This window comes from Microcaecilia unicolor, chromosome 3 (assembly GCF_901765095.1).
Source record: "Microcaecilia unicolor chromosome 3, aMicUni1.1, whole genome shotgun sequence".
Taxonomy (NCBI): Eukaryota; Metazoa; Chordata; class Amphibia; order Gymnophiona; family Siphonopidae; genus Microcaecilia; species Microcaecilia unicolor.
Window position 1 is genome coordinate 221,410,578 of NC_044033.1, and position 20,016 is coordinate 221,430,593.

The window sequence follows — 20,016 nt, forward strand, 5'->3', positions numbered from 1 at the left end:
TGGAGTCCATCGAACAGACAATTCACTAATGACTGAAATGTACCAGGGGCATTTTTCATTCCAAAAGGCATTACAGTAAACTCATACAGACCAAATGGGGTAATAAATGCTGATCACTCCTGAGCAACAACTGTTAGGAGAATCTGCCAGTACCCTCGACTAAGGTCCATTGTAGTCAGGTACTGGGCCCCAGCTAAGTGATCTAGTAACTCATCCATCTGGGGCATCGGATAGGCATCAGATACAGTACATTTATTAAATCTCCTGTAATCCACGCAGAAGCGGGTTGTGCCATCTTTTTTGGGAACAAGAACTATAGGAGAAGCCCAGGGAGACTTCTTTATAATACCTAGGGCTAGCATCTTATCAATCTCCTGCTTCATTTGCCTCTCCACCTCAGCAGATATTCGATAGGCACCCTGCTTCAGTGGGTCATGGCCACCAGTGTTTGCATTGTGGTTAGCCAAATGGTTAAGTCCTGGTTTAGTGGAAAACACATCAACATACTTTTGCAATACTGCTTCTAACTGCTGTTGCTCTCCCACTACAACTTGTTGTATGGATCCATCTGGTAATGACTCTGCTAAGAGCTCAGGTATGGGTTCACTATCCTGACCCTCTTCTGGTAGGTTGTACACAGCTAGCACTATAGCTGTGCGATTTGCATAGGCCTTTAACATACTTACATGAAAGGTACACTGCTTTCTGCGTTGAGAGTCCATAGATAAAATAGTTTGCATTATTCAGATGCCTTATGACCTTGTAAGGTCCCGCCCAATTACCTTGAAGTCTATTCTGACAAACTAGGACTAAAACAAGTACCTGCTGGCCCTCATAAAACTCTTTTGAGCCTGCTTAGTTTGGGCTGCCTGCAAGTTATCTCTGACAAAGCCCACAAGTTCTTCCAGTCTCTGCCGCATATTAACTAATATTCAATTACAAGAGTGTGAGAGGTATCAACTTTCCCCTCCCAATGTTCTCTTATTAAGTCAAGGTGCCCTCTCACCCTCCAGCCATAAAGCAGCTCAAATGGGGAGAACCCTGTAGACTCCTGAGGTACTTCTCATTACAGTAGGTAGGGCAAATATTTCTCCCAGTCCCCGTCTCCTGTTTCTACGAAAGTCTTTAACATATGCTTTAATGTCCCATTAAATCTCTCCACCAACCCATTAGTTTCAGGGTGATATGGTGTGGTATGTACAGATTTCACTCCACAGTGTTCCCACAGATCCTGGATCAACTCAGACATAAACTGTGTCCCTTGGTTTGAGAGTATTTCTTGTAGATAGCCTACCAGGGAAAATATTTCTAGCAGGGCAGTAGCAATTTTCTCTGATTCTAAGGAGAATAAGGCTACCGCTTCAGGATATCTGGTAGCAAAGTCCACCACAGTCAATATATATCTTTTCCCAGTCCAGCTAGGAACAGCTAGAGGTTCCGCTATATCCACAGCTATTCACTCAAAGGGCTCACTGATAATGGGTAAAGGTTTTAGGGGAGCTCAGGGATGATCTTGGGTCTTACCCACTTTTTAGCATGCATCACAGGTTCAACAATAGTCAGCTATGGCTCGAGATACTCCTGGCCATTAGAAGGTGGGTCAGTCTAGTGCATGTGTGTGTCACTCTCTGATGTCCTGCTTGTGGAATATCATGTGCAATCTGTATGCCCTGGGCACTATAGGCTGCTTGCCAGGGCCTATTAGGATCAGCAGGATCAGTATCTGTACAACAAGCCCCCTTTCCATAGGATACGATCTTTACCAGTCTCATTGGTTGGCTGACCATCCCTCTGCCTCAGGGCTTCCAGGTCAGGGTCAGAGCGCTGTGCTTCCTGAAAAGCATATCTCTGTCCTTTATCAGTATCCATATCTGGAAAGGTCTCTGCTAGTGACTCTGACAAATCAGGGTCAACGGTCTGATCAATAGGTGTGTCAGTTAAGTCACAGCCTCAGTCACCTCTGGAACTAGTCCTGATGAAAGCGCTGGAGCGTCTCCTCCTGTCGCTTGGTCAGCTGGTTCCACCTGGACTGGCTCAGGATCCGGAACTGGAGAGATGATCTCTGCTGCTTCTGTTTGTTAGGCTGCCCTGGCCTTACTACAGGTAACCGTAGCAGAAATGCTGACTCCGCTACCAAGGGTAATGTTCGTTGGACCCATGTCGGTCCCACACACAGCATTGTGTAACCCCCGCCCCTTTCCCTGAGTCCAAAACTCACCAACCGTGTTCTGGATTTTTCTATGTTATAGTCAGGGCCGAGTACCATGAACACAAAACTCAGGAAAGGAGAGAGTACAAAAAAAACTCACAGAAAGAACTAAATTATAAATTGTTTTATTTAAAGCATTTAAAAAGCTTAACTATATTTATATTTAGCAACTAAGTTTCTAAACTTTATAATTGTAACATGCATTCATTAGCTATGTCCCAATTCTCTTTATTATTTATTTTCTGCTATCAGTATTTTAACTTTCCAAGCTCAACAAAAATAAAGTTTCATATTTCTTTCAGTTCAGAATCAACCATATATCACCAGAGCTCCTGTTCAGTGTCAGATAAGTATTTGTTAACTTATTTCACTCCTTAATGGTGTCCCTTTTTACTGTTAATATAAAATAATCTTTTCCTAAGAATTTGATTCTTTGTTTTATTTTTTTTAGGTTGCAGAATTGCAGATGTCTTGTTCTCTTCAAGATCCCAGGTAAGTATATTGTGTTTTTATTTAGCAATACACACTTAGCTCAGTCTTTTGTTCTCAGTTGCAACTCTGTTTCTTGCGTGGGGGCCCAACGTCTCAGCAGGTATCAATGCACTCTGGCGCTTCTCTCCTCTTCTCCCTTCACCTTTCTCTTAATAAAAATAACGGAAAGCAAAACCCTCTCTACTACTACTTAACATTTCTAGAGCGCTACTAGGGTTACGCAGCGCTGTACAATTTAACAAAGAGAGACAGTCCCTGCTCAAAGAGCTTACAATCTAATAGACAAGTGAATCTCTCCCTTCTCTCTGTGGTCCTTCACCTTCCTGTGACTTTAGATTCAATATGCACTAGACACTCTAACTTTTCAAAATAAATTTAAATAAAATCCCCTACAATAAGAATCCTACCTTCACTTGTTCACCCTAATCTCTCAGAAGCTGGTTAGTAGCACATTCATCCTGTCATCATCAGCACCTTTGCTCTTTATAAGCTTGCTTTCTCAGTATTCCATTCCACTCTCCTCACACATGAACCCTTAACACCAAACTCACCTAATTAATTTCCTATTTAACCCCCCCCCCCCCACCTCTCTCTCTATCAGCCACCAGCCACTCACACTTTCTATAACCTTTTCCCTAAATTTGAATCCCTCCAACCTTCAAATATTGCTCTGATTCTCTCCTCAGCAGTGGAGACACTGACTCACACATCCACACACTCCTGCACTGTAACAGCTTCCCCTTCTCCTTCTTTTACTTCAAACACAGACACACTCACAGTGCTTCCTCTCTCCTCACTCTGCTCAACTCTCAACTGCCCAGCAAGCTGTTGGCCAAGACAACCAGGTCTCAGCTTGCTCAGCGGTTGTCCCAGAGTGATGTCACTGAACAGAACCCTTATTTTTTTCCTCTCTGGAGGAGCCCAGGTAAGATTTTTTTAACCCCTTAGGGGTTACATTCACGCTGGCCAAGTAAAAAAAAAAATGTACGCAGTAAACATTTTTTTTCACCCCACCAACTTACATTCCATCCCAATTCAACTTTGTGCACAACATTTCTTTTTTAACATGCCACCAATTTCACTTCATTCCTCTATTCAACAGTTTTTACATTTCATAATGCTCATGTAAATAACTAAGAATCTTCCCTTTAGTTTCTCTTTTAGAGAGTCGTACACCCACATCATCCCTTGTAATAGGTTCACAGTTTTTGTCCTGTTCCATTTCACAAGAAACAGCCCCTTTAGTAATGATGATCCAAGATGTTTTAGGTTGCTACATTTTAGTCTTATCCAGCTCTTTAGATAATTGTTCATTCCTTGGGGACTCCCCAACATTCTCTGAAATGATTATATCATCAGTTAAACAAGGGATATTTTCATTAATGTCCCAATTAATTTGTTTCAGCTGATTTCTATGCAGTACTTTTTCTTTTCTACACCGCGTCTGAATTCTATATACGTTATCACATATTCCCAACCTTTCCACTACTTTATATGGTTCTTCCTCCCAAACCTTTTGAAGCTTATGTCGTCCCATGAAATTCTGCTTCCTGATCTGAACCCACACACCAGGCTCCAGAATCTGTCCACAGGCACGCGGATCATAAGCTCTTTTCACTTTCAGTCCACTCTGTTCTGAAGATACTCTGACCAGGTTCATCCCCAAAATTTCAGGGATACCATTCTCTTCTGGTTTGTTAGCATTTAAATTGTCTCTGACTATGAAGATGCAGCAGGACGGCACTCTCTGCCCTAAACACTCCACGTCTGCTTCAATGCATCCCAAAACCGGTAAATCAGTGCCATTCGCTGCTGTTAAAGTAACCCAGCTGGCATCTTGCAATTTGCTGACATCATTAAAATGTTTATAAAAGTAGCTCGCCACAATAGTGGTGACATCCGATCCAGTATCTATTATGCATTGGGTATTAATCCCTCCAAGAGACACTGTCACCACTGGGCTGGCCCCAATTGCTTTTTCCTTGAAACTCTCCCAGTGTGATTCAGGGTTCTTCTCCTGTGCGTTCTGCGTTCTTACTGCTATCTTCTGCATTTCTTCCGGAGTAGTAGACTTCACCAGTGCCTTTCCTTTTCTCTCAAGATTGGAAGTGCTTGCACTTGTGGACAGTTGGCTGTCTTCCCCCACACTTCTAGTTTGCGATACTCCAGGGACCACCCTCCGCTCACTTTGGCAGAACCTGGCTATATGCCCAGGTTCCTGGCACCTGTAACATATTAACAGTTCCCTGTCGTTACGCAGAGGGATTCTCTGACTTGCACTCCTGAATGACACTGCGCTTTCTCTTCTCCCGTCCTCCAAACGGTACAGGGTCTCTTTCCTTTGGTTTTCGAGCAACTCATCTTGCTTCTTGCCCATCTGTCCCAATAATCTGGTTATTTCAGTCAGTGCTGAAACCAATACCCCCCTCTCTGATGAAGTAGACTGTCCCGAGATTTTGCCACGTCCTCGCTGCAAAATTCTTACTCCTGAGGATCCCACTTCCGGCATTCGCTCCTCTTCTGACCACCTGATGGCAGCCTGCATTAATTCCATGAATCAAATTTCAGGGTTCTCCTCCCAGCGCCTGGTCATCTCCCTTCTCAGGGTATCATCCCTCAGGCCTAGCAAGAACTGCTCTCTCAAAGCACTCTCCGGACACCCTACTCAGGTGATGTCTCGTGCACGAATTGCATCTAGCTTCTCCTGTAGCTGGTATGCAAAGGCTCTGATTGTCTCTTTGTCATGCTGTCTTCTTTCATAGAATTCTCTGATTCTCAACCCCAATGGGACCTTGTCTCCATAAACTTGAAGCAGCAACTCAAACACTGCATCTATCGTGCGTCCTCGTTCCCGAGCCATGTACTTCACCGTGTCCTTTGCTTGACCCTTGATATGATCTTTCAGGATTTCTAGTTGATCTTCTGCTGGAACATGGAAAATCTTCAGGGCAGACCTGGCTGTCTCTATCCATTCCTCCACTGTTAAGTCTCCGGGATGGGTAGGAAACCCATAAAAATCAGGGATATTCTTTTCCTTCTGGATCACCATGGTAATGGGTTGCTGACTCAGCCCACTCTGTCTCCAGCCTTCCATTGAATTTCTCAGCTCATTGATCTGCCTCTGCAACTCCTCCATCTTCCTCTGTTACCTGATGTGTGGGGACCAATCAGAAAGCAGAACTTCCCCACCCCTTCAGGTCAACTTTCCCCAAATGGATTACACCCAAAACTGTGTCAATTCAAAATGAACAATTATCTTTACAATGGTAAATGCTGCACCACAAGGTTTTCAAAACAAATATCTCCACAAAATTACATATGAGTGACCCACGCTCACTTTATTGTGATGAATAAAGTGAGGCACTATCCTGCCGACTATGCCATTTTGTAACCCGGCCCCTCTCCTGAATCAATTCACAAACTTCAATAAGGTTCTAAAATCCCTTCCTTTTATAGTCAGAGCCGAGTACCGTAAATACCTGACTCAGGAGAAAGGGAAGGATAAAAAAAAAACTCAATAAAAATGTAATATATGAATTTTTATTTAAGACAATAAATAATCCCTCCAGTTAGTCCCCTATGCATACCCCAAACTTCCTTTCCTAGAATATTAAATTATAAAACATTACAGTGAAATGCAAACTTATTAATCATGTTTCTATTTTTCAGGATTCTTTTTGCCAGACGAATAACCCACCCGCAACAGAAGCTTCACCTCAATATCAGATACGTACTTTCCTGTTTTAGAACTTAGTAATAAAACCCCTTCCTTATTAAGATAAAACAGAGTGCTTTTCTTTTCCAAAGAATTTGATTCTTTGTACCTAATTTTATTTTTCAGGTGGCAGTAAGCAGAACTACTGATATTCTTTCTTCACAGGACCGCAGGTAAGTATTCTTTTATTTATTTATTTGGGTCTCCCACTTAGCTCAGTCCTTGGCTTCCAGTTGAAATCCTCTTTCTTGCGTGGGGGCCCAGTGTCTCTGCAGCTGTGCAGACGCTTCACCTCTTCACTCCTCTTCTCTCTCCAGAGCGCGATAAGAAGATGCGCTGACCTCAGATGGAGCCAGGAATCCACACCTATTATCCTAATCTTTAAAAATCAATAAAAGAAACCCTGATCCCTAACTAATGCAGAATATTTTGTAACCCTTATTTAGAATGTTTAAATTACTTCCCTAACTAGCTTACCCATTAAAATAAACATATAATTATATAACCCTATTCTAAACCCTCCCAATTCTTTATTAATTTAATTTAAAGAAATGTGTGTGGGATGATTCTCAGGATCACAACTCTCAGTTTTTCCCAAATACACTGAGAACTAAATTCACAATAACCTGTGTAGGTTATTTAAATTAACCCTATTATTAATAAGGTTTCAAGTATCTTTTCACTTCTGGACACCTCAGAGTTCCTGCTTATTATATCAAATATTAAACATTGAAGAACACCACGGTCAGCAGTTTCTTTTAAACTGCTATAGTGTCCTTCTATTAACCAGGTTACCCCTTGCTTATAAATTCTACAGTTGATTTTATTAATCAAGCTTTTAGGATTATTCAGTCACAGCTGATTAACCAGCTGACACTCTCTCCTATCAAAGCCACAAAACGCGAAAGGCTTTCAAAACCAATTAATAAACATAAATTACATTACTCACACACACACTTTCATCCTTAAAACACTTAAAATCCGTTTTAACACAGATTTTAAACCATCACTGTTCACAGACCTTTAATACACGTCTGAACAGTGTCCAACTCACCTCCCAACTGACTAACTGCCAAGCTTGGAACTCTATCCCCAGCTCACGCTGCTAGCACAAGCCCAACACTCCAAATTCTCTCCAGCACACAGACACAGCATTTTAAACCAATTTAAACAAATCTTAAACATGTACATGCCAACAGCATCTTAAAATAATGTAAATTTTAATACCTAAGTGTTCCTTAAGCCCCCAAAAATCTTCTTTTCTTCCGTGCACGAGCCTCCTGTCCGCTCCGTGCACGAGCTACAGCTGGCTCGTGTCCACTCCTGCACCTGGCTTTTCTTCAGCGCGTGCAGCGCTAACATCGTCACTGCCACCTCGTTAAAATAAAAACCCGCTGTGAAAGTGCACCGGAGCACTTCCCCCAGCTCTCCTGAACCGTCTACGGACTTTTTTTACATTCGGAACCGGTGACTCCACGTCCTGCTGAACATCTGAATTTTCCACAACTTCCTCCTTTTTCCTTCTTTCTTCCTCAACCAACTTTTCAAACGCCCTCTCAATCTTATCTAATTTCTCTTCCATTAGTGCTAGTAACTGAGCTTTCTTCTGTCTTTGAACCAACTCCTCAGATGAGAGGGTCAGGACCTCAGTGGTCTGATAGACCTGGTACCACTGTGTTGGACTAGACCTGGGTTGCCGGACCCTTTCAACTTCAGGGCTTGACTCATATTACCACAGGCCTAGGTTGCTGCTTCTGGTTGCCATGGACCTCGGCATCCTCTCATGATGGAGGTCTTCCACTGCCCAGTCAGCTCGGCAGTGTCGCCAGACATGACCTGCTTGACCACATTTGTGACATATGAGAGGCCTCCAGTCCTCTTGAAATGAGAACCTCCCAGCATTCTCACACCACTGTCCATGATGCCAACTTGCATTTTTTCTACAGTATTCTTCTTCTTCCCAGTAATCTTCTCTATTATAATCTGCTCCTCGATCCCAAAATCTTCTCTGTTTCTCCATTCTGTGGCTGGAAGTGAACTCAGACCCTCGGGGGACCTAAAAATTAGCCAGAAACAACCCACTGATACACATTCCACAATACACTTTAAATTTACAGGCAAGGCCACCCCCAGGGTGTTAAGTGGGGTGATTTATCCTGTCCATGACGCCAATTGTAAACCCCCTGGTGGCAGAGCAAGGTATTACAATGATGGTACCAAATATGTCACAGTGTTTCCCCAAAATGACTCAACACCAACCAGGGAGTTTAACAATAAAAAGAAAACATTTTTTTTATTATTTGAACTATATTTAAATGCTACCGAAATCTTACCAACTTGCAAATTTAACATATGTATTTTAATTACAGGTTTGCAACACAAATCAGTTTAGTCTCTAGAAACATTGAGTGCATTTTCAGATAAGTATAAATATTAGTTACATAAATCATTTAAGTGTATTCAATTCCACAAAACACCAGACTCTTCAAAGTCTCCCCTCTCCTGTCCCTCAGACCCCTGGAGACCCCCAAGGATCTCAACATGTAAGTTTTCCTCTACTCTTTTTTTCTTCTTTTAGTTATCTCTCACTTATTGTTCAGGTTTCCTTTACTATTTTCTCTTATGTGCACTTTTTAAAATAGTTTCAGTCACTTAGCTGCTCTCTTTGTTTTCTCTCTGGCTCTCTTGAACGGTGGGGGGGTGGGCGCCTTTTCTTTCAGGTGATGATCTCCAGCATCAACTTTCTTCCAGTCTTATCCTAGTAACATGTTTTCATCAATATAGCTCCTTCCCAACTGCCAGCCTGAGCTGTTTGTCACTCTCCTGAGAGTTCCATCAGCATGCGGAACACTCAGCGCATGCACACAGACCACTCAGTTTCACTGCACTGCTCACTGTCTCCACACCAGATTCAGAATGAGCCAAGTAATCTTTTAACATTTAACCCATAGGGTTACATTTGGTACCGGCAAGCTTTTAATTATGCCTACTTCTCTGTATCCAGGCTTGGTACCCCAATCCAGGAATACTCGAGCAATGGGTACTCTGGATCCATTGGCTAGCACTACCTCTGCAGTGCGCCTTGGTAGAATAGCATCTTCTGGCACTAGCTCTGATCGTAACAAAGTCATGCTAAAGCCAGTGTCCAGAAGCCCAGCCACCTGGGTCTAATTCACAGTTACTGGGGTACTGTAGTGTTGTGAATGGCCAGTAACTTGATTTGATGAATGGTCAGTAACTTTTTGTGCTGTGGCAGCTGTGTGGGTCTCCTTCATGGTACTGGAGCCACCCACGAAAGCCGCCAACCTTTGTGAAGGAACTGAAATGCTCTTTAGTGCATTCTTGGGATTATCAGGGAAATCCGCTTTGAAATGTCCTGTACGTCCACACTGATAACAAGAGCGCTCATGCCTAAAGTCTTTAGGATTTTGGGGAACACTTGAGGGTTTGCTGATACTCTCTGAGGTTGCAGGGATATTTGGCTTAGGGCTCTGGCTGCTGCGGATAAGGACGGCTTCTCTTTGCCAACCAGGGACGATTAGCCATAACGATGTCAGCCAACTCAGCCGCTTTCTCTGGAGTATGGGGCTGGTGATCTTGAACATGTTCCCTCACCTCTGGACGGCAATGCTGAAGAAACTGCTCCAGGACCATCAGGTTTTGGCAGGCCTCCAGGGTTTTAACTTCAGCTCCACTGAGCAAACACTGATGCTGGTATCTTAACTGGATCACAAACTCACTGTGAGTATCATCTGCCCCCTTCTGCAAAGTCCGGAACTTCAGTCTATAGGTCTGGGGTGTAATGACATAATGGTTCAACAAAGCTTTGCGCACCTTCTTAAACTTGGAGCACGTCTCCATGGACAGTCCTTGGAATGCCTCAAGTGCTCTACTGGTGAGCTTTCCTCCCAGATAGCATACCCAGTCTTTCTGAGGAATCTCATTGAGGTGACAAATTTTTTCAAAGGCAGTTAGGTATCCATCAATGTCACTTCGGGTATCATCAAACTGCGAAAACAGTGGATCCTGCCTTGGGCCTTGACGCAGGGGTTGGACTGGAGCTTTGGGTATGAACCATTTCCATCTCCATCTTTAATTTCCAGAGCTGGTACTCCCGCTCCTCATGCCGCTGTCGCTCCTCGCTTGCCACTGCCGCTTTTTTTTTTGTTACATTTGTACCCCGCGCTTTCCCACTCATGGCAGGCTCAATGCGGCTTACATGGGGCAATGGAGGGTTAAGTGACTTGCCCAGAGTCACAAGGAGCTGCCTGAGCCTGAAGTGGGAATTGAACTCAGTTCCCAGTCCCGTTCGTCTTGCCTCAGCTGGTCTAGCTGCTGTCGCTCTAGCTTGTAGATATGGCTGGATCTCAGCTAGTGCGGCATCTGGCCATGCCAACTAACGGGTCTCTGCCCACAAGGGATCTGCTTTCCCCCTAGGAGAACTCTGTGCAGGCCGGTCCTGCAGCTCCTCCCCACTGAGGTTATCTGGTTGCTCTTGTGTTACGTCAGGCATCTCCAGTGTCTGCTAGTGGTCAACCATACCTTGCACCCATGGCAAAATTTGACAGTGAATGTGCATGCATGCTATCTTTATGAAACTTGTTGCAAAGCCTGTGAACAAAAAGTAAACTCAAATTTTTTTCCCAGTGTAGACCATTTGATAACTGCCCCCTAAAGGACAAAATAAATCATCTTTGACATGGGTAAATCCTCATTTACCTGATAAAAATGCAGTTTGCCTATACTTATTACTATCCTGTATGTACATATAAAAGTGACTGGAATTAGGTTGGAGAGTGCAAAGATTTTGCTGGTGATATTCAGCCCATGGCAGCCAGTGATTTTAAAACCACAGAGAGTCACAGGCTGCATTAGACCCAGATAATCAATGTGGGGCCATGTCCAGGCAACTGGCATTGCATATTCATTTCCATAGGTAACATATTCCACAGCCTAGCCTTTGGAATGGGAAGGAATGTTCACAAATGGACTTAAAGCGTATATGTTTAACAGTGGGATAACCTATTTGTAGAGTACAATAATAACAAAGCCACAAAGGCTAAGTCCAGAGGAAGGTATCACAAGTAATTCTCCAAGGTCTTGAATTCAAACCACAGATCACCTCGACAGTAACCAGACAGTGCCCTGGGGGTCAGAGGTGATATTTAGTGATACTGTCCAGTTAAATGTCGCTGAATATCCCCTCTCAGCCCAATGATTGGGGTTTAAATGAGCAAAGTCCTTTGAATATCTGTCCCTTCATTTTTAAATCTCAGCATGTGCTTTCACTTGCAGATGCAAAGGTCATGGGTACTTATGTACCTGCATTGTGCATGCTGGCCACATTGAAGATGAATGTATAGTCCTGTGGGCAAAAAGTTTGAAATCATCATATGTGGAGTAGCATTTTTGATATGACATCCAAATCTGACTTTGGACGTTTTGTTAAAAATGTCCAAAACTCCAGTGTCAAACACAGCGATTTTCGAAGCAGAAAAACATCTAGCTTCTTGGTCCAAAAATCGCTATATTTTAGACCTTTTTGTGCTCAGTGTGTCTTTCTTTAGGGACCATTTTTGAAAAGAAAATGTCCAAGGGAAAAATACACAAAAACAAGCCATTGGGATGTCTAGGGGTCAACAGTCCTATTAGACTGGTCGCACAGAAATCCCAGCAGAGCAGTGGGTCAGCCTAGGGGCACTGCAGTAGACTTCACATAAAAGGTCCCAGGTACACATCAGACCCTACCTCTTTTACAGTTATATGGTGAGAGCTCCAGGAATAGCAAAAATGTACTGTGCCCAACTGTACACTACTGCAATAGCCCTTAAGCCTGTAGGTGTCACCTATAGATAGGTTCACAAGGCATTTTGTGGCTTTTCGAAGTTTCACATATTCTACCACAAGTGTACTAGTTAGAGTGGGATATGGGCCTGGGTCCCCTTCTCTAACAATCCACTGCACCAACCACTAGGCTACTGCAGGGACCTGTGTACTGCTCTAAGAGAAATGGCCTTTATATCTGCAGCTGTCATAGAGCTTGCTATGTACTGTCACTTTCACTTATAGGGGGGTGGGAAGGAGTCAGTGATCACAAGGGATTAAGGGGGGGGGGTCATACCTTCATCTTCCAGTGGTCATCTGGTCAGTTAGGGCACATTTTTAACACTTACTAAGGTGCGCTAGCATTTTTAGCGCACACTAACCGTGCAAATGTCCACAGGAATATTATGAGCATCTACACGGTTTTCACGTGCTTAGTGTGCGCTAAAAATGCTAGCGCGCTTCTAGTGCGGCTTACTAAACAGGGCCCTTAGTCATTATTGAAACATGTCTAGACAAAAAAAAGTCCTATTTTTTTTGCCTTAGATGTTTTTCCATGTTCCATTATCACAGAAAAATGTCCAAATCATAAGCCCACCCTAGTCCTACTCAAAGCACACCTCCAATATGCCCCTTTGCGATTTAGATGAGCTGCAATGAAAAATGTCTTAAATATGAGTTTTTAAAAATCATGATTTGGACGTTTTTGCGAAAACATTCCATCTGCCGCTTTGTGCCATTTTTTGGATGTTTTTCTGTTTCAAAAATGAGCCCCGTCAGTGTCTTACATGTACTTTGTAAGTGCTGTAGTTCACCTGTATGCTTCATGGGGAGTATGACACTTGCCTTAGAAATACATAATTGACAGTCCACCTTTAGCATTTATTTCCCATTGAGAATGCAAGCTAACACTAGAGATGATCAATCATCTAAAAAATAGAAAGATGAAATGTTAACAGTATAGAAGAAATATAAGTAAGTTTACCTTTCCACGCAGGAGCCCAACTTATAGCAGCTCAGTCTGCCAGGATCTTTCTCTCTCTGCCAGAGGCTGTCCGCCCGAGTCAGTAAAATCAAATCAGAATACATTAGTTTAAAATAGAAACAAGGAAATGTATCCAGTTGCAAAACTATACACGTCAAGATTTTAATTACTTGCATTTTCCAAATCCAGGTTCAAGATGAGCTACAATCAAGTACACTAGTTTCAGGAAACAAAAACAGCAAAGGGTGTATCTTTCACTGATTACAGGTTGAAGAATAGACCCAGGTCAGGTCTTGTTATTTTCCCTGGGGGGATTGCTGAGGGAAGACTCCCCTAAGCTCTCAGGTGTGGCTCTTAGCTGCCAATTACCAAGTACCTTTCAGGACAATTTTGCATCTGAGATCTTACTGCCAGCCATTGACTTAGCGGTAAGGTCTCTCACATTAACCATGCAGTAATTGCCTTTGCACGTCAAGTTGGAGTTACTGCCTGATTTTCACTGCATGTCAGAAAATGAAATATAATTTCTGGCACGCATAGCAGATGTGCGTCAAAAATGAAATTACTGCACGGGCCACACGGTAGCCGGGTGATAACTCCTAATTGATGTTCTGTCCTCTGACAGCCTCGCACTAGTTTTTTTTTTTTAATTGAAAATTTTTATTAAACACAATTTAAATAATACAGTATAAGGCTATGTAGCCTTCAGAAGTCTTAAATACAACAGACATTTGAGTAACATCGCAATATATCTTAAATTTTAATAGTTTTCTCCCTACCCTCCCCCCTCCCACTCCCACCCTCCCCTGCTCATCATAATCCCCTGCTTGGTGAAATCCCCCTATTCTGGCCTCATATTAAACCATAGTTTCTCTAAATGAGTCCATTCTTTAGCATCAGGTTTATATTTGCCCATTCTCCTATCCGTCAACTGCTCTAGGCCCACAATATTTTTGATTCTCATCTTCCATGATGCAACAGTGGGACCAATTCCTTGTTTCCAATGGGCCGCAATTTCCAACTTTGCAGCTGCTAACCCCAACCTTTTAATCCGCCTTTGCCATTTCTGGCCCCGCTTGTTTCCCCAACCTAATAGGCACCATTTTGGCTCTATTGGAAATTGTGTATCTAGAATTTGTGTCAAATGCGTGGTAACATCAACCCAAAATGATTGTATAGCCCGACATTCCCACCATACATGCAGAAAGCTACCTATCCCAGTATCACACCGCCAACATTGATCGGATGTCATAGGGTATATTCGTTTTAACCTGTCCGGTGTGTAATACCATCTGCTTAAAACTTTGTATGCATTTTCTTTTATTAATACACAAATAGATGCTTTTTTTTACCTCCATACACACCCTTTCCCATTCCTTCACGCTCAATTCAATATTTAGGTCTCGCTCCCACGCATTCATATAGGGTAACTTCTTCATTTTATCTCCCCTAATATACCTATAGAGTCTGGACACACCTTTCTTCCCTCCCTCCAGGGTCACCCAGATGTTTTCCAATGTCTCTCTTTCCCGTGGGTCAGACTGCAACCACCCTTGTCTCCTCATAAAATGCCTAACTTGCAAATAAGCATAATGATCGGAGTCTGGCAGATTAAATTTCCTTTGAAGGGTTACAAACTCTCTCAATACCCCTTCTGACATAAGATCCCTGAATCTTTTCAATCCCTTTCGATTCCACTCCCAAAATACCCCTCCCTCTCGTCCTGCCGGGAACTCAGCTTCTTGCCGAATGTATGCTAGGGTGGAGGTTTTGACCCCCTTCTTATATTTATTCTTTAATACATCCCAAATACGTTGCAAATGAGTTATGAACGGATTAATATGTCCCCGGTGTGGGCTATACATCTTTACCGATCCCCATACTCCTCGTTCAAGATTGCACCAAGGTACTAAATCCTGTTCCAAAGTTGCCACTGGAGAGTTATGCCCTTTGCTCCATTCCGCCACCTGTTTTAACTGCGCTGCTTGATAATACCACAATATATTGGGTAGCCCCCTGCCTCCCTCCTCCACTTTCCCCCACATAATTCTTTTCGATATTCTGGCCCGCTTGCCCCCCCATGCAAACAGAGATATATCAGCTTGTAGTTTACTTAGGGCTGCTGTGGGGACCTCTATCGGCAATGTTTGGAATAGAAACAGCATCCGAGGAACCAGATTCATCTTTATCACCGCTATCCTACCCCACCATGACAACAGTGCGTTTTTCCACCTGCTCATGTCTGAGCGCAGCTCTCGGAACAGCGGAGCGTAATTCAATCCATATAATTGTGTTATGTCCCCTGGTATCCGAATTCCCAAATATTTAAAATTATCTCGTGCGAGCCTAAAGGGGAATTTTTGCAACAAGGCCTCCAGAAGGGGTTGTGATGCGTTAATGCCCAAAATTTCTGACTTATCATAATTTACTTTAAATCCAGACAGATCACCGAAAATTCGTATCTCATTACAAATGCTAGCTAAAGACTCATCCGGATGACTTACATAAAAGAGGATATCATCCGCAAACAATGCTATCTTGTGTTCCCTTGCTCCCACTCTGAATCCCCGTATCAGTGTTGTCTCCCTAATCTTCTGTGCTAGTGGTTCAATTGCAATAGCAAAGAGCAAGGGAGAGAGTGGACACCCCTGTCTAGTCCCTCTCTGTATCTGTACCTGTTCTGAGTATCCCCCATTAACTTTTATCCTTGCCACTGGTGCTGCATATAATCCCTGGAGCCATGTCAAAATCCCTGGTCCAAACCCCATAACCCTTAACACCTCCCACAGATAATTCCACTCAACCCGGTCAAAGGCCTTCTCTGCATCAGTTGTTAACAGCACCATAGCCTCCTCCCTTTGCTGCACCTCCCATATAATGTTAAGCGTTCTCCGAATATTGTCAGCCACTTGCCGTTTGGGAATAAAGCCTGATTGGTCTTTATGAATTAACTGGGGTAGGAATATATTGATTCTTTCAGCCATTACCTTAGCTAATATCTTAATATCGATATTTATTAAAGAGATTGGCCTGTACGAGCCACATTGTGTTGGATCTTTACCTGGCTTAGGGAGGACCGTTATCCCTGCTTCATACATACTCTTCGGCAGCGTCCCAGTCTGAAAGCATTCATTCCCCACCCTCACTAATAGTGGTCCTAATTCCTTCCCCAACAATTTATAGAATTTGGCCGTGTACCCATCTAATCCCGGTGCTTTCCCCCCCTTTAATCCTTTGATTACTCCTTCTATCTCTTCTTCCTTAATAGGTTTATCTAAATATTCCCTCTGTTGCTCCGTTAGCCTTTGTAGACCCAGCCCCTCTAAATAGTGTTGTATTCCTACCTTGCTGGCTCTCATTTCTTTAGCATAAAGGGCTGCATAGTACTGAGCAAATCGGTCCCTAATCTCCCTATCCTGATGAGCTAACTGGTCTCCTGTCCCCTTTATCTTAGTAATAGTATTACTTATCCGCTGTTGTCTAAGACTTCGTGCCAGCATTTTACCCGCTTTATTACTAAACTCAAAAAACTTCTGTCTCATGAGTTTTCGATGATATTCCATTTGACGTAATTGAATTTGTTGTAGTTCTGTCCTACAGTCTTGCAATTCTCCCCAGATTCCCTGATTTCGACCTTTTTGATGCTGAGCTTCTAAAGTGGCCAATTTTTGCCGCACCTTCAGTTCTTGCTGTTGCCCCTCCCTTTTCCGCTGACTACCTCTCCTGATCAAATGCCCTCTCACGACCGCCTTCAGGGCGTCCCATAGGATCCCCTCAGAGATTTCCCCATTATCATTATGTTTTAAATAATCTTGCACCACTATTTTAATTTCTTCGCAGGCCTCTACAGTGTCTAGCAAGGATTCATTTAGCCTCCAAAAAGTATGTCCCCGTACTCTCCCTAATCCCTTCCAAGTGATCCAAATGGGAGCATGATCCGACACATGAATGGTTCCTATGCCCGAATCTCTTACCTTTCCCCATAAGTTGCGGGACCCCCATAATGTATCTATCCTGGTGTAAGTACGCTGTGCATGAGAATAAAAAGAATAGGTCCTCTGCCCCGGATGCTGCATCCTCCAAACATCAATCAAGTCCAGATCCTTGACCATTCTCAATAGTTTGGTCGTGTTTGCCTGTCCCCTCCCCCTCTCACCCTTAGAGCGGTCCAAGTTTGACAAGGCCCAGTTGAAGTCACCCCCTAGCATTATGTCTCCTGATACAAAGTGCAGCAATTCCAACCTTAGGGCTTCAAAAAATGCACCCTGCCCCTCATTCGGTGCATAGACATTTATTAATGTAATTGGTTGATTATTTAGTTTACCTTTAACCGCTATGCATCTGCCCTGACCTTCCACAAATGTTTGCTCATGGACAAAGGCGACTGTATCCTTTATGTAGATTGCCAGCCCTCCCTTTTTTCCCCCTCTGGGATCGGCCTGGAAGTATCCAGTGCCCATATTTTTATATTGTATTAATCTTTCATCTTTCTTTTGAATGTGTGTCTCTTGTAACATGATAATATCCCAATGCATTTTATGAATTTCCCTATATATCATACTTCTTTTCTCAGGGGTATTCAACCCATTCACATTCCATGAACCCACTGTTATCCCTCCCTCCTCCCTGCCCCCCCCTCGCCCTTCCCCTCCCCCAATAAATCCCCTTGACTGGCCACCAAATTTAGATGCCAGTTATGTCCCTAAGGAAGTGTCGTTCCGATGGGTTTTCCATCTGCAGTTTATCCTCTTTGTCCCCCCCTTGCCCACCCTCAACCATCTTATACAATCCCTCCTTTAATCATTTGTAACAGAAAAAGGATAACATTCTATGTTTCTTAACATAACTTCTCCTATAGTAAAGTATTCATACAACCAGATTTAGATCCGGGCAATTGCCCTGAGACAAGAAGCTTTTTCAAGTCTCTGCGTCTCTCTCATGCTCTTGATCTTCGTGTGCTGGACTTCTACTGGCGTTGCCTCTGCTTTGCTGAATCCATCCCCCCGCACCTTTAGCGGTCTTGTTTTTTTGGGAGCTTTGTGGTGCCGTTGTTGCTTCTGGCAGGTCCGTGCACCCTAGCCCTGCCAATATTTTCCATGCATCTTCTGTTTGCAATATTTTCCTTGTTTGACTGCCCACTGATACCAAGATGCCACTGGGATATAACCATCTATATCGCAGGCCAGCTTTTTGCAGGTATTTAGTTATATCTTTAAAGTCCCGCCTTTTTTGTAGAGTAGCTCTCGCCAGGTCTTGAAAAATCTGCACCTTTGCATTGCTCCATGCAATTTCCCCCAGAGCACGTGCTTTCCGCCATACTGCTTCCTTAACTTGGAAATCGTGGAAGCAAACAATTATGTCTCTGGGGAAATCACTCCTCTGAGGTCCCAGACTTCGGTGAGCCCTATCAAGCTTTATTGTGGGCCCCTCCTGTATTTCCTGGGAGTCTTTTCCCTGATTCAAAATGTAGACACAGATCTCTCTTATAGTCTTCTCTACATCTTTATATTGAGACTCTTCCGGCAAGCCTTTGAAGCGTAGATTGCACCGCCTGGAGCGGTTTTCCAAATCTTCTACTTGCTGCTCTATATTCAGTCTCATTTGCTGTTCCGTATTCACTTTCTTTCTCAGGGTTTTTAACTCTCCCACTAAAGCTTCCGTTCGTTCCTCAGTCTCAACTAGACGGTGGCCCATATCCTTTACTTCTTCCCGGAGCTCTGCTACAGCTGACTGGATGCTTTTCCTGGTATTTATCATCTCTGATTTAAGCTCCTGGAACCATCTGATGATTTCATTTCTTTCTATCTCGGTCTCACCCGCGCTGAGCTCCTCCATCTCATTATCTGGTTCTTCTTCCTCATTCGGCGCCCTTTTAGCTCCGCTCTGCAGGAGAGCCACGCTCCCTTTTTTTACAACTCGTGGCGATTCCGCCAAGTATTTATACTTCGCCAGCTTCTTTCTGGCCGCCATACGCTTTTATTATCCTTTTCCCTCGTTCACTGTGTTGCTTTTCTCGCTTTTATCATGGGGTAGACGCTTCTTTTTAGCTTTAACCCACGGAGCTCTTCGATCAGGCTACCGCTTACATCGGTGACGTCACTTCCTCCCCCAGCCTCGCACTAGTTTATGGGAAAATTAGGTTCTTACCTTGGTAATTTTCTTTCCTTTAGTCATAGCAGATGAAGCCATTACGTATGGGTTATGTCCATCAACCAGCAGGGGAGATAGAGAGCACTCAAACTTTCACAGTGCCCTCTTGGCCAGCTAGCTCCACTGCCTCTTCAGTATTTGAAGCTTCCAAAGCAGTATGGCAAACCGCAATGGGAATCACAAGAGCTTTCCTCACAGCGAACGATGGCCCATCACAAGGGCATGAACTCATAAAGGAGGGAATGCACATCCTCCTGGAGGGAATAAACTCATCCTCCTTATTGTATAAGTGGAGGGGAACACACGCGCCTACTGGAGGGAATCACACATCCTCCCAACACACTGGAGGGAATGAACTCATCCTCCTATTTATAGAACTGGAGGGGAACACACGCGCCTCCTGGAGAGAATCAACACATCCTCCAAAAAAAACATGCTGGAGGGAATGAACACATCCTCCTAAATTTAAACTGAACATGAATCCTGAAGATTGTTTTCCAACTTTCTCCCAAGGAAGGAACTTCAGGAAATTAGAACAGAACCTGAAAAACAGATTCACAGCATACAGACAATCATACAGGGAGGGCTCATGGCTTCATCTGCTATGACTAAAGGAAAGAAAATTACCAAGGTAAGAACCTA

The 20,016-nt window shown here is 43.5% G+C and overlaps 1 protein-coding gene across 1 annotated transcript in view; it reads right to left on the reverse strand.

Annotated features, from left to right (window-relative positions):
• Positions 1–13,289, reverse strand: part of LOC115464394 (histo-blood group ABO system transferase-like) — an 80,041-nt gene extending 66,752 nt beyond the window's left edge. Inside the window, exon 1 of the mRNA XM_030194776.1 lies at positions 13,225–13,289. The gene's annotated coding sequence lies outside the window, so the exon portion shown is untranslated. The remainder of the gene's footprint in view (positions 1–13,224) is intronic.
• Positions 13,290–20,016: the final 6,727 nt, after the last annotated feature.